Below are 14,647 nucleotides of genomic sequence, written 5' to 3'. Positions count from 1 at the left end.
GGGAGGCCTGGCATGCTGCGGTTCATGGGGTCGCAAGAGTCGGACACAACTGAGCGACTGAACTGAAGATGTAAACAGGGATGAACTCTCGGTGGCACAGCGAACTGGAATTCTACGTTCGTCCTTTTATTTCCCAAATTTTCTACAATGAAGACCATGCCCACTAAGTCTTAGAAACAAAAAGTTAATAAATTTAACAAAGAGTTAAATTTCCTTGTTGCAGGGTCCATAAGACTGCAAGTACTAACTTGCATCATCAATCTTTAAAAAACAACTAATACTGTGCTCTTTCCACTGTATCATGCTACATTTAAGGGACTAAGGTGACATAAGCATTGGAAAATGTCTGATAACAGTGGCAATGTAACATAAAAATCTTATGAAAAATGTCTGGGAAAGGGAATCATGATTTACATAAGCAGTGCAGGGGGTCACAAAGAGTTGGACATGACTGAGCAACTGAACAACAATAAAAATAACAATAATTTTCATTTATAGTTTAAATGAGGGTTAAAATTTAAGCAACGTACAGCATGGGACAATAGGAAATAATACTGTATTGTATACTTGAAACTGGCTAGTAGATCTTGAATGTTTCCACACACACAAAAGAGATGACTATGAGGTGTTGGTATGTTAATTACCTTGACCGCAGTAATCAGTTCACCATGTATGCATATGACAAAACATCACAAATGATATAAACATATAAAATTTTTGTCAACTGTATCTCAACAAAGCTAGAAAAAATAAACTGAACAATATAATTTGGGGTTTTAAATTTTTAATTAAAAAAAAATATTTAAGCAGCCCCACACAGTACCACTGTGTTCCACAAAGCACACTTCAAAAATGTTGAGGTCAAAAAAAAAAAATGTTGGGGTCAATTATTATTTATGATATTCTTTATTAGGTTGTACTTATTAAAATTCCACAGAAATACATTTTTAAAGTAGCTTGATTTAAGGCAGGTTCTGACTTAAACTGATACTGCCATAAGCTGAGAATGGGAAAAGGTGGAAAAGGCAGATAATGGGCTAAGTCAATTTAGTCGTGTCTGACTCTTTGCAACCCTATGGACTGTGGCTGGCCAGGCTCCTCTGTCCATGCAATTCTCCAGGCAGAATACTGGAGAGGGTTGCCATGCCCTCCATCAGGGGATCTTCCAGACCCAGAGATTGAATGCACGTCTCCTGGGTCTCCTGCATTGCAGGGAGATTCTTTACTGCTGAGCCACTGGGGAAGCCCAAGGTGGATAATGTACTTAGTTGCTCAGTTGTGTCCGACTCTTTGCAACCCATGGACTGTAGTCCGCCAGGCTTCTCTGTCCATGGGAATTCTCCAGGCAAGAATACTGGAGTGGGTTGCCATTCCCTAATTAGGATTTTTTTTTTTTTTTGGTAGGAGCTAATCAAAAAAGTAGGGAAAACCACCAGACCATTCAGGTATGACCTAAATCAAATCCCTTATGATTATACAGTGGAAGTGAGAAATAGATTTAAGGGACTAGATCTGATAAGAGTGCCTGATGAACTATGGAATGAGGTTCGTGACACTGTACAGGAGACAGGGATCAAGACCATCCCCATGGAAAAGAAATGCAAAATAGCTGTCTGAGGAGGCCTTACAAATAGCTGTGAAAAGAAGAGAAGTCAAAAGCAAAGGAGAATAGGAAAGATATAAGCACCTGAATGGAGAGTTCCCAAGATTAGCAAGGAGAGATAAGAAAGCCTTCCTCAGAGATCAATGCAAAGAAATAGAGGAAAACAACAGAATGGGAAAAACAAGAGATCTCTTCAAGAAAATCTGAGATACCAAGGGAACATTTCATGCAAAGATGGGCTCCATAAAGGACAGAAATGGTATGGACCTAACAGAAGCAGAAGATATTAAGAAGAGGTGGCAAGAATACACAGAAGAACTGTACAAAAAAGATGTTTACGACCCAGATAATCATGATGGTGTGATCACTCACCTAGAGCCAGACATCTTGGAATGTGAAGTCAAGTGGGCCTTAGGAAGCATCACTACGAACAAAGCTAGTGGAGGTGATGGAATTCCAGTTGAACTGTTTCAAATCCTGAAAGATGATGCTGTGAAAGTGCTGCACTCAATATGCCAGAAAATTTGGAAAACTCAGCAGTGGCCACAGATGGAAAAGGTCAGTTTTCATTCCAATACCAAAGAAAGGCAATGCCAAAGAATGCTCAAACTACCACACAATTGCACTCATTTCACACACAAGTAAAGTAATGCTCAAAATTGTCCAAGCCAGGCTTCAGCAATACGTGAACCGTGAACTTCCAGATGTTCAAGCTGGTTTTAGAAAAGGCGGAGGAACCAGAGATCAAATTGCCAACATCCGTTGGATCATGGAAAAAGCAAGAGAGTTCCAGAAATACATCTATTTCTGCTTTATTGACTATGCCAAAGCCTTTGACTGTGTGGATCACAATAAACTGTGGAAAATTCTGAAAGAGATGGGAATACCAGACCACCTGACCTGCCTCTTGAGAAACCTCTATGCAGGTCAGGAAGCAACAGTTAGAACTGGACATGGAACAACAGACTGGTTCCAAATAGGAAAAGGAGTACGTCAAGGCTGTATATTGTCACCCAGCTTATTTAACTTATATGCAGAGTACATCAAGAGAAACACTGGGCTGAAGGAAAGACAAGCTGGAATCAAGATTGCTGGGAGAAATATCAACTAACTCAGATATGCAGATGACACCACCCTTATGGCAGAAAGTGAAGAGGAACTAAAAAGCCTCTTGATGAAAGTGAAAGAGGAGACTGAAAAAGTTGGCTTAAAGCTCAACATTCAGAAAACTAAGATCATGGCATTTGGTCCCATCACTTCATGGCAAATAGATGGGGAAACAGTGGAAACTGTCAGACTTTATTTTTCTGGGCTCCAAAATCACTGCAGATGGTGACTGCAGCCATGAAATTAAAAGACGCTTACTCCTTGGAAGGAAAATTATGACCAACCTAGACAGCATATTCAAAAGAAGAGACGTTACTTTGCCAACAAAGGTCCATCATCAAGGCTCTGGTTTCTCCAGTGGTCCTGTATAGATATAAGAGTTGGACTGTGAAGAAAGCTGAGTGCCGAAGAATTGATGCTTTTGAACTGTGGTGTTGGAGAAGACTCTTGAGAATCCGTTGGACTGCAAGGAGGTCCAACCAGTCCATTCTAAAGGAGATCAGTCCTGGGTGTTCATTGGAAGGATTGAAGCTAAAGCTGAAACTCTAGTAATTTGGCCACCTCATGCGAAGAGTTGACTCATTGGAAAAGACTCTGATGCTGGGAGGGACTGGGGGCAGGAGGAGAAGGGGACGACAGAGGATGAGATGGCTGGATGGCATCACCGACTCGATGGACATGAATTTGAGTGAACTCCGGGAGTCGATGACGGACAGGGAGGCCTGGTGTGCTGCGATTCATGGGGTCGAAAACACTGAGCAACTGAACTGACTGAATATACTATGGCTGTTTTTATTTGCATGGTGTTCTTTTTACTTTCTCTTTATTAGTCAAGTTATTAAGAAAGAGAAGGGGAAAAGAACACTATGCAAATAAAAACAACCATAGTATATTACTTCCTACAAGAAAAAAAAAAATCCTAATTAGGACATAAAACATCTCTAGTGAAAACAGGACTGGGCTTTGGTTCTGCTTAGGAAGAAAGAGGGAGACTCATGGACTGAAAGCCTACAGAAGGAACACGGTGGACCCAAGAGAAAGGAGCTGCAGCAGACACAAAAGGAGGAATGAAAAGCTACCTGCCAGGACTCAGAGTGAGTTTTCAGTGACCGGGAAATAAGCCCCACTGCTGAGCAGAGCTGCTGTATTCATCACCATCCTATGAACAGGGTCAAGTGGTCAAGAGAGAGAAATGTAAATAAACTTGAGTCTGGGCAGTAGTAGCGTGCATTAGTTCACAACACACAACATGGAGCCAGACTGGATTCCAATTCTAGCCCCGCTCCTCACCAGCTATGATCCTGGACAAGTTACTTAAATACCTGCACCTCGCCTTCCTCATCTGCAAACTGCGAGGAATAATTCAGAATAGTACCTCACGGGGTTGTTCTGAGAACTAACCAGCTGTTCAAATGCAGCCTAGTAATGTCATGCAGATGTTACACAGTAAAATTTACAGTGTGATACAAGTAAAACTGGTAATAATGCATAAGTAAAGCTGATAATAATGCATACTTTATTAGTTGTTTGAAAAATTACAGAGATACGCAGAACTCTCATTTAAATGCTGATTCTTTTTCCCAGGTGTTCTTCCTAAGGCTTAGAAGTTATATTCCCATTGCTCCTAGTCAGAGACTAAATTCACATCAATTTAGTCTCTAATGTGGCATGACACAGGGAAAAAAAACACCAGCTTTGGAGGCAGGAAAACCTGAGCTCAGTCCTAGCTCTTCCACATAATTTGGACAAATTACACTCTGAGCTTCAACATACTCATTTGCAGAAAAAATACCTACCTAGAGCTACTGTGAAAATTAAAAGTGATAACTTAAGTAAACCAATATTTTTTCCCTTAAAATTGCTGGTAAAGTTGTAGGTACCATCCTGTAGGGCTAGAATTTGGCAGTATCAAAAGTTAAAATATTCTTTATTTAGTCTTCTTTTACTTCTAGGAATATCTGAAAATTAAGATGCTCTCAGCATTACTATAATGGGAGAAAAAAAAAAAAACACAACGGAGGGAAGCACAAACCTAACTGCAAGAATAGTATACTAAGAAAATGCTTATGACAAAGGAGAAAACAGCAGAATATACACACAGTCATTATGACTGCATTTTAAGAGTGTTGCATGAAATAAAATCAAGTTAGAAAATAGTATTCAAGAGTGATAAACTTAATTATTAATTTGGATATTCATTTTTGCAATGGAAAAAGTATAAACACCAAAATGTTAATAAATGATGTTTTATTTCTTCCCACTACTTTTCCATATTTCAGAATTTTCTTTGGTGAACATGCATTCATTTTACAATAATAAAATCAGTTCATTTAAAACAAGAACATAAATGTATAGAGGGGAAGAGATTAAGAAAATTAACTGAGATGCTAACTGTGGTTTTTCTCTATCTTGCAAGCTTTCTATAATGTGGTTAATCTTACTTTAGATTGAAAAGGAAAACATTGTTTTTAAAAGCACCCTCCAGGCTTGCCCTTTCCTACTTAATATGTCTTTCCTTCTCAATCAAAATTCTTGAATAAAGAGTACTGTATTTCTCAAGTTTCAAAAAATCAGATCAGATCAGATCAGATCAGCCACTCAGTCGTGTCTGACTCTTTGCGACCCCATGAATCACAGCATGCCAGGTCTCCCTGTCTATCACCAACTCCCGGAGTTCACTCAAACTCAGGTCCATCGAGTTGATGATGCCATCCAGCCATCTCATCCTCTGTCGTCCCCTTCTCCTCCTGCCCCCAATCCCTCCCAGCATCAGGGTCTTTTCCAATGAGTCAACTCTTCGCATGAGGGCATCAAAGTACTGGAGTTTCAGCTTTAGCATCATTCCTTCCAAAGAACATCCAGGGCTGATCTCCTTTAGAATGGATTGGTTGCATCTCCCTGTTTCAAAAAATATACTCCCTCAAAACCTAAGAAATCTGGGAAGCACCTTATCCCCAAGAATCAGGCATTAAAAGCAACTGGTTCAGGGGTTTGGACAAACCCAGCCTGCTGAGTTAATCCCTTACTGCAACAAGGAATGAAATCAGAACACAAATACACAAAGTCACCTCTAAAGAGGCCAGCTAAGTAATCCTTGGCCCTCAAAACAGAAACCTAACTAAAACAGGATGGCAAAATTGCAGGTTTCACTGAGGTACCGAAATATTAATACAAGAGTCGCTGAATACCAAAGGGAGACTCCACAACCAAGATGCAGATTTTACAAAGAAAGAGCACCAAGAGTCCTCTCAGTCAGATCATGGGTATAAAGAGCAGAAGGGTGAGAGCTCTCTGCTGTGGAGAGAGGACATCACGAGGAAGACGAGTGGAGTGAACCACCAACCCACTCTGCGTACCTCCAGGCCCTCGCATCAAGCCGAGCAAGGGGTGGGCTGAATACGTGAGCCCTGATAGGAGGTGGTGGGTAGAGTGGGTTTCTGGAAAGCAGGAGGAGGAGAAGCCATATTGATCAATGAGATAAAAAATACACGACCAGGACAAAGAATCAGCAATTCCAGCAGAGCAGAGGTGGACCACAAGCTAGAGGCGTCATCTTTGATTCAGTCCCACAGTACCCTCAAGCAAGCCAAACAGGCCTTAGAAGGAAGAAACTGCAGATGGACCTAAGTTTCAGGAAGCTAAGGAAGAGTCACCAAATGAAGCCCACCAGCCTAACAATACATCCCCCAGGTCAGGGGAGCAACCCGCATGAGTGCCTCCCCAGACACCGTAAGAACATACAGGACAGAGTCAGCTTAAACCACTGGCCAGGCGCAGAGAGAAGCATAAGAACAGTCCAAGCTCCTCACCATTCCTTCGTCCTCCCACTCTGCCCCATCTAGAAACCAGGAAGGAGAAACCGGAAATTTCAGGGTCAGATGGGACATAAAAGGTCAGAAGCTAGTTACATCACTTTCTCTGACAACGGGTTACCAGCTACAAATCCCAACTGGGAGGAAGGAGGAGGAAAAGTCTTAAATTTGAATGAAGGCTGAATGAACTGTACTAGGTACTTTCAGTGTCTAAAGAGGGAGAAAATCTTAACTGGGAGAAAGAGGGAGAAAAAGTCTTACCTTTGAATGAAGGCAGAATACACTGAACTGGGTACTTTCGATCTCTAAACTGAGCTTATGTTTTGTGACTTCTGTTTCCTAAGGTTACTGCCACCTGAATGCACCTTTTGTCTTTCACTTACCACCGAATCCTGAGCTCCTAGAATAGCTGACTCACGGGTAAAGTAAACAGCCGTTGAATCATTAACTTAAAGAATGCATAAAAAGTCATAAGGCCTGATGCCTTTTCATAAAGGCAAAAAGCTTTCCAAGCCAAGTGCATTTTAAAGAGATGGTGACAGACAAAAATATTTACTTTGATCATCTCCCACAACTTATGTATTCAACACATTGAGTACATACCTGAAGAAAGAATATATCAGAATATGGTATGGCCCTTCCTGGGAGCACCACCACAGCCACAGTGGGAAACTATAGAAGTGTCCATGTCAGTGTGATGCTGGTGAGAGAGTGCTCGGCTTCTGAGGCAATATCCTAAAGCTGAAATGAGGGTGGGGTTTGTAGACCCTGAATGACCCACTGGTCCTTACGGCTCACCCATCTCTGGAGTGAGAAGAATGTCCTTATCATAGGCTGGCACCACTGTTACCGCGGATTCATCAACTGCATTTGATTCAGGCTTCCTAACTAAGGTTTTTGGATAAAGAAAGAAGAGTTTCACTCAAAGGAAATTTCCAGCTCAGCTAAGAATGAATTTCACACTCCGATAAATTTATACTGGTTCCCAACTCAGGGCCACGTGAGCTTTAGTTAGCATGATACCCTTGGGTACTGACAACCATCTGAATCTCCAAAGGGCTGACTCCAGCTCTGTCTTCCTGAGACTCGCTCAGCTGTCCATCCCAACAATCCACTCTATTTCCACTCTACTTTTGGCTCACGGGCTTCCCTGGTGGCTCAGCGGTAAAGAATCCACCTGCCAATGCAAGAGACCCAGGTTCCATCCCTGGTTGGGAAGATGCCCTGGGAAAGAAAATGGCAACCCACTCCAGTATTCTTGCCTGAAGAATCCCCATGGACAGCGGAGCCTGGTGGGCTATAGTCCATGGGGTCATTAAGAGTCAGATATGGCTTAGCAACTAAGCAACAACAACCTCTAGTTCACTCTTTACTTCGACAGAAATAGGTTTTGACCTTAATGATCCTGCTCATCTTAAAGTGACAATAACTTATAGCCAAATTCAGGAGCCCCTGAGGATGTGAAAGAAACTAAGGAAATGACAGGAGAAAGTCAAAGAACAAGGCATTTTAGAAAGGTACAGACTACCGGGTATAAAATAAATAAGACACAAGGAGGTAATGGCACAGGGAATATGGCCAGTATTTTACAATAACTTTGAACGGAAGGCAATCGATAATGCGAATCACTATGCTATACACCTGACACTAATATAAGATTGTAAATCAACGACACTTCTATTTTTTAAAAAAAATTGTACAAAAAGTGTTCATCAAGGCCAGGGTGAGAGAACACTCCACTAAGACAAGGAGTGAGGGCCCGCATGTGGACAAGGAAGTCTCCGGTCACTCACTCTCGGTGGCTGTTGGGGAGGGAAGCAGGCACTGTGAACACCAGGCCACAGCTGTAGACCATCAGAAAAAAAGAAAACAGCTAATTAACTGCGGAGCTTAAGAGTGAAGGGAAGAGAGAAAGGAAAAAAGTGAAGACATCTTTCAAGAAGCTTGGTAGGGAAGAAGAAACAAAGTCGTTAGCAGCTGGGCACGTACAGAATGTGGTCAATGGATGAAGTGGTTATGCTTCTGTATTTTTAAGACTCCAAAGACGTCTCCAGTTAAAAATACTTCATCCTAAGACTATACTTTCAGGGATCATTTCCATAGGTTGCTACTAGAGAAGTCTCTCTGCTGTATGACACAGGGAACTCAAACTGGGGCTCTGTGACAACTGAGAGGGATGGGATGTGGTGGGAGGTAGGAGGAAGGCTCAAGAGGGAGGGGACACATGTATGCCTATGGTCGACTCGTGCTGATGTATGGCAGAAACCAACACAATACTGTAAAGCAACTATCCTTCAATTCAAAATACAGTAATTAAAATAGAAAAAGAAAAAAATACTTCACCCTATTTATTTGCTATGCACAACTCTAGGAGTTTACACATGATAAATGTTTTCATCTTCACAACCACCTGGAAAAATTAGGGAATAACATCTCCTCTCCACAAAATAGGGATCTGAAATATCCTGGGGGTCTCCAAAGAGCCCACAGGAGAAAGCACCAGCTTTAACTCATGCGGGAAGAGAGGAGGGAGTGTCACTAGAAAAGGCAGCAGAGGATGACTTCCTTGGTTGCCCAGTGGTTAAGACTCTGAGCTCCCAATGCTGGAGCCGCGGGTTCAATCCCTGGTCAGGGAACCCAACCCCACATGCTGCAACTAAGACCCAATGCAGCCAAATAAATAAAAAATAAATTTTAAAAGAATGAGTTAAGAATAGACAAAGGGTGGGCCTCAATTAGAAGAATTCTTTTAGACTGGGGGGAAAAAAGGACTGCGTTCACATGCCTAACAAACCCTTAATTGTCCCTCCAAAATCAGCTCGAGTATCATCAACATTAGCACATCTCCTCTAACACCTGCAAAAGAATGGATACAAACAAGTTAGTGAGAGGATGTGCCCAGGCATGGCCATGGGTGCCAACACCCATGGCCCTTATATCTGGGATGGAGTAAGCATGGGAACAGTCTGGATGATGAGACAACGGAATCCAGGAAGTGTAACTGAGCAGCCGTGCCGAGGACTCAGCTCGCATGGACACCACACACTAGGTCGAGGGCTGGGGCTTTGCCAGGTCAGAGAGCAGGACAGGGATCCCAGGTCGCCAAGGGTCTCGATGGGAATGCAATTCGGGGAATCAACCATGGTCTCCAGACTGGAAGTGGAAGATGCCAGAAATGGGCTGTAAACTGCAGACAAGGAGATCGGAAGTCTGGCCATCAGAGTCACCGTGATAGAGTGGGAAGAAGCTGCAGGAGTTTGTTTACAAAGAAAGCAGGCAAATCAAACTAGGTCAGATGAGGACGGTTTTCTCCTAGAGAAACACCCAAGTCTGCCTAGTCTGCTGTCTCCTGTCTCCACCGCGCCTTCAACACTGGACCAGAACTGCCGAAAGTTTTACTTTGCCAACAAATGTCCATCTAGTCAAGGCTATGGTTTTTCCAGCGGTCATGTATGGATGTGAGAGTTTGACTGTGAAGAAGGCTGAGCGCCGAAGAATTGATGCTTTTTGAACTGTGGTGTTGGAGAAGACTCCTGAGAGTCCCTTGGACTGCAAGGAGATCCAACCAGTCCATTCTGAAGGAGATCAGCCTTGGGTGTTCTTTGGAAGGAATGATGCTAAAGCTGAAACTCCAGTACTCTGGCCACATCATGCAAAGAATTGACTCACTGGAAAAGACTCTGATGCTGGGAGGGATTGGGGGCAGGAGAAGAGGACAAAGGATGAGATGGCTAGATGGCATCACCGACTCGATGGACGTGAGTCTGAATGAACTCCAGGAGTTGGTGATGGACAGGGAGGCCTGGTGTGCTGCAATTCATGGGGTTGCAAAGAGTCGGACACGAGTGAGCGACTGAACTGAACTGAACTGAAAGTTTCGTCCTCAGCCTTCCAGCTCTACTTGCTGCTCCCGGTGTCGTCATTCACATCCAGGGCACAACCCCGTAATGGCCCATGTCCAGGCCAGCTCCCTCTCTGCAGATGGCCCCTGGGTTATCTCCGACTGGACTTCCCAGGCCCTCAGACACTACATGTCTTCCCCCCAACTGAGCCCTCCATTTCTACACTCCCTGCCTCCGTGAACAGGAGTGTGTCTACCCAGTCACCTTCAACTCCTTTCTCTCTCCTGATCTCTTGAGCTCTACTGACACAGCCTACCTGCCTACTCATTTTTAGAATCCTCCTTCTCTCCTCCGTCTAGCCCCACTGCTCCCACCTTCACTGAGGCCATCAGCCCCTCCTGCTGGACTCTGGGCCCCTCCTGCTGGCCATGCTATTGCCTTTAAATCCGTCCCTCAGAATCTTCCCCCTGGTTTTAAAATTCAGATCTCTAATGGTCACATTGGCTCTTCTGAATATGACTCTCTGGGGATGGGACCAGGAATCTGAAAGCTCTGTGGCCGCTTTCGCAGCCAGGATACAAGCAGCGTATGGAAAACCCTGCTCACATCCCCAAGGGGAAGCTTCCATCTTGCCACCCACAGCAGCGTGAAGCCTCCCCAACCAGAGCTTCAGAGCTTCACCTTCTCCTGCTTCCTGAACTCGGCTCTACCATCCGCTCCTGTCTGTGTTCCTGGGGAGGGGCAGCTGGCCACGTCTCCTCTTCAGGTTCCATCCCCAGTCCTCGACTCACTGGCCTCTGAATGACGTCACTGCACACACCTCTGTGCAGAAAGTGCTCCCCTCCACCGGAATCAGCAATTCCCTAACTCATCACCTCCGGCCTCTCTGCCAGGCCCTGCCCAGGCTCCGTCCCCCACAGAGGCCCTCTCCCTACTCGCATGCCTGAGCAGCTCATGCTCAGGCCGCAAAAGTCAGCTGAAGCAACTCCCCAAGATATAAGTCTTAACAGCGCCTCTCCCCTCCCGAGTCCAACCCCTGCCAGAAACCTGCAGCACCCAGTACAGACATTGTCTCATTGCTTTTTGTCAACTTTTCTCCCACTAGACACTGAACTCCTTAAGGGTGGGACCTGCAATTGGAATACATCAGACATGCAACAAGTATTGCTTGAATCCACGGTCAGAGTGAGTACACTGTGAAGTAAGTCATGGGAACGCTTACTAATAAATGTAAGAAATAATACATCTATTACTCAACATGTTGTCATCCCTAAGCAAGGATCTAAAATGAGGCATGAACAAGAGTCCTACACACGTTTATCCTCATGCGAAGAGTTGACTCATTGGAAAAGACTCTGATGCTGGGAGGGATTGGGGGCAGGAGGAGAAGGGGATGACAGAGGATGAGATGGCTGGATGGCATCACGGACTCGAAGGATGTGAGTCTGAGTGAACTCCGGGAGTTGGTGATGGACAAGGAGGCCTGGCATGCTGTGATTCATGAGGTCGCAAAGAGTCGGACACAACTGAGCGACTGAACTGACTGAATTACCCGACAGCAGTACAGTTTCAAACACATGGTTGCAAATGCCTTTTGCTTGAGTCACGGCCCTGGCAGCACCAGCTTTCTTCAACACCTGGAAAACGCCCTGCTGTGCCTGCTTGAGAGTCTCTACACTTGCGTCTCCCCTTCTGCGAGATGCACACTGTTCAACAAAAACTCACCTGTTGGCTCCTTCACACCATTTCAGTCCCCTTCCTGAACGTCTTCTCTGACCCTAACAGCTAAAGCAGCATTCTTGGCATTCTTCTGGCGTCCTGCTATAGTCCTCTATAACCACAGTCTACGCCACTACCCTCGAATTTTCCTCACACTTACCACTATGTGCAATCACATGGTAACATACTTATTGGATGCTGGCCTGCTTCATCCTGTGTACCACTTTATCCTCTGTACACAAACCGTATGTGGCTTATGTACGTAGTCAACAGACACTTGCAGAATAAATAAATAAATGAGAGAGAGATGAAAGCAAGTGTAACATGAAAACACCATCATCTACTAGTCACAGAGGTGGGAAATACGCAGGTAGTAGGAAAGAGCTGGGATTTTTCCCTTAAAAAACACCTCTTGGAGCAGGGTTAGGCAAACATTCATCCTCAGGACACTTAGGATCAGAACTCTCATTTACCAAAGGGCACACGACTTATCTAAAGGAAATCACTTCCCTTGCAGTGGGGAGCCTCGCAAAGAAAAACTTCAGAGCAAGGAAAATGTTTCTGCCTAGACTTGCCAAAAGACCAGTCCGGGGGGAAAAAATGGTGCCTAAACAACACTATAAGCTCTGCAAACACTGGGACCAAGACTTGTCCAATGTCAAGTCCCCAGAACCCAGCAAGAGTTGTCACATCCCCAGAAACCAACCCATAAGAGTTGCTCAAAATGTTCGCTAAAGGAGCATATAAGACATGGACTTCTGAGGAATGGCCATTCCACCCATTTTTATGCTTCAGATACATTTATATCAGAAACAAGGCAAGACAGCTAAGGAAGAGCCTCGGGCCTGGGCCTCTCCCTGGGCTGCAGTTTGGCTCCTAGAAATCAATACTTATCAACCATGTGCCACAAGTAATCATGTCTTACCTTCCCCAGAGTCACCTTACATCAAATTTGAATATACTTTGGCAACATAATGGCTAACAAAGCATAGTAACCAGTAACAGATTTTGCTTGCTCTTTTAATTTTTTAATGTTTTTTGATTAGCAAGGAAGGATAGCTCAAAATGGCAAAAGAAATAATACTGAAGAATTCTACCATTGATTGTGGTGCTGGAGAAGACTCTTGAGAGTTCCTTGGACTGCAAGGAGATCAAACCAGTCCATCCTAAAAGAAATCAACTCTGAATATTCATTGGAAGGACGGATGCTTAAGCTGAAGCTCCAACACTTTGGCCACCTGACGCAGAGTCAACTCATTGGAAAAGACCCTGATGCTGGGAAAGACTGAGGGCAGGAGGAGAAGGGGACGACAAAAGATGAGATGGTTGGATGGCATGAATGGACATGAATTTGGGCAAACTCCATGAGAGAGTGAAGGACAGGGAGGCCTGGCGTGCTGCAATCCACTGGATCCCAGAGTTGGACACGACTGAACAATAACAACCACTAATTTCCTATTCAGCAGTGTATGGCTCATAGTAGGATCACAGGAAAAACACACCACCTTCTCAACTATCAGTTTCAACAGTCGTGATGTTCTCTATCCAAAGGGTACTCTGAGGAAGATTAACTACCTAGTAGCTGTTAAGCTACTCTGAGACCAGTGCTTGAAAAATGCTATAAATCAAATCATGAAACAAGGGAAATCATAAATACTAAGCCCACTTCAAAACCTGAGAAGCTGAGAAGTGAGGAAGATTTATACTTATGCCTGTCACCCTGATACTAACTTACTTCCAGAATAAGATATCAATTTACTGACCAGGTATCTCAATACATCTTTGTTACAGAACATTTATTGACCAGTGACATATTAATATTCACTTACGTAACAAAGTACTGACCACAGGTGTTAACTTCTGCAAAAATCCTCTGGTCAATAATGCGATCTATGTTCTTAAAAAGATTCCTAACTTTCACAACAGACCATGAACATTTGGAAATGTCAACTGCCTCTGTACTCGGTAAGATTAACTTCACACGTTTGGAGATAAGGAAGCATGAACAGTGACAAGCAATTGCAAAAACTGTAGCTATTCAAACAGTTCGCTGTTGCTCTGTCAATGCCTAACCTCAATGCTGTTCAGCTGACATACAGTCCACCTTGAAAGTTAAAGTGAAAGTTAAGTCGCTCAGTCGTGTCCGACTCTTTGCGACCCCATGGACTGTAGCCCACCAGGCTCCTCCATCCATGGGATTCTGCAGGCAAGAATACTGGATTGGGTTGCCATTTCCTTGAGTCAATTAGGCCATTTCAGCGAGAAAAAGAAAGCTGTTTAAAAGGCTCTATATATTTCTCTACCCTCTATCTGTTGACACCCCACGGCTGATACTCCACTAAAATATAACAACATCCAGCAGCAACGGCCCTTCCATTTCCTTCCACTTTCAAGTACTTTTAATCGGTTTTTGTTTATCTAAATACTCCTAAGGAAGGCTGAGGAGGAAAAAAAAAATTAAGTAAAACTAAGGGGTCAGGTTCTGACGCAGAGGTTTGAAATCTGCATCTGAGGGAAGCCAGTCTGGGTCCCTCGGTAGCCTAAAATGAATGGAGCAAGGTGAC

The 14,647-nt window shown here is 43.9% G+C and overlaps 1 protein-coding gene across 3 annotated transcripts in view; it reads right to left on the bottom strand.

Annotated features, from left to right (window-relative positions):
* UBAC2 (UBA domain containing 2) overlaps window positions 1-14,647 on the bottom strand; it is a 170,482-nt gene that overhangs the window by 155,371 nt on the left and 464 nt on the right. The window lies entirely within an intron of this gene.

This window comes from Capricornis sumatraensis, chromosome 12, assembly GCF_032405125.1.
Source record: "Capricornis sumatraensis isolate serow.1 chromosome 12, serow.2, whole genome shotgun sequence".
Classification (NCBI taxonomy): Eukaryota; Metazoa; Chordata; class Mammalia; order Artiodactyla; family Bovidae; genus Capricornis; species Capricornis sumatraensis.
The sequence above is the reverse complement of the archived record's forward strand: the minus strand, read 5'-3'. Positions and strand labels throughout refer to the sequence as shown.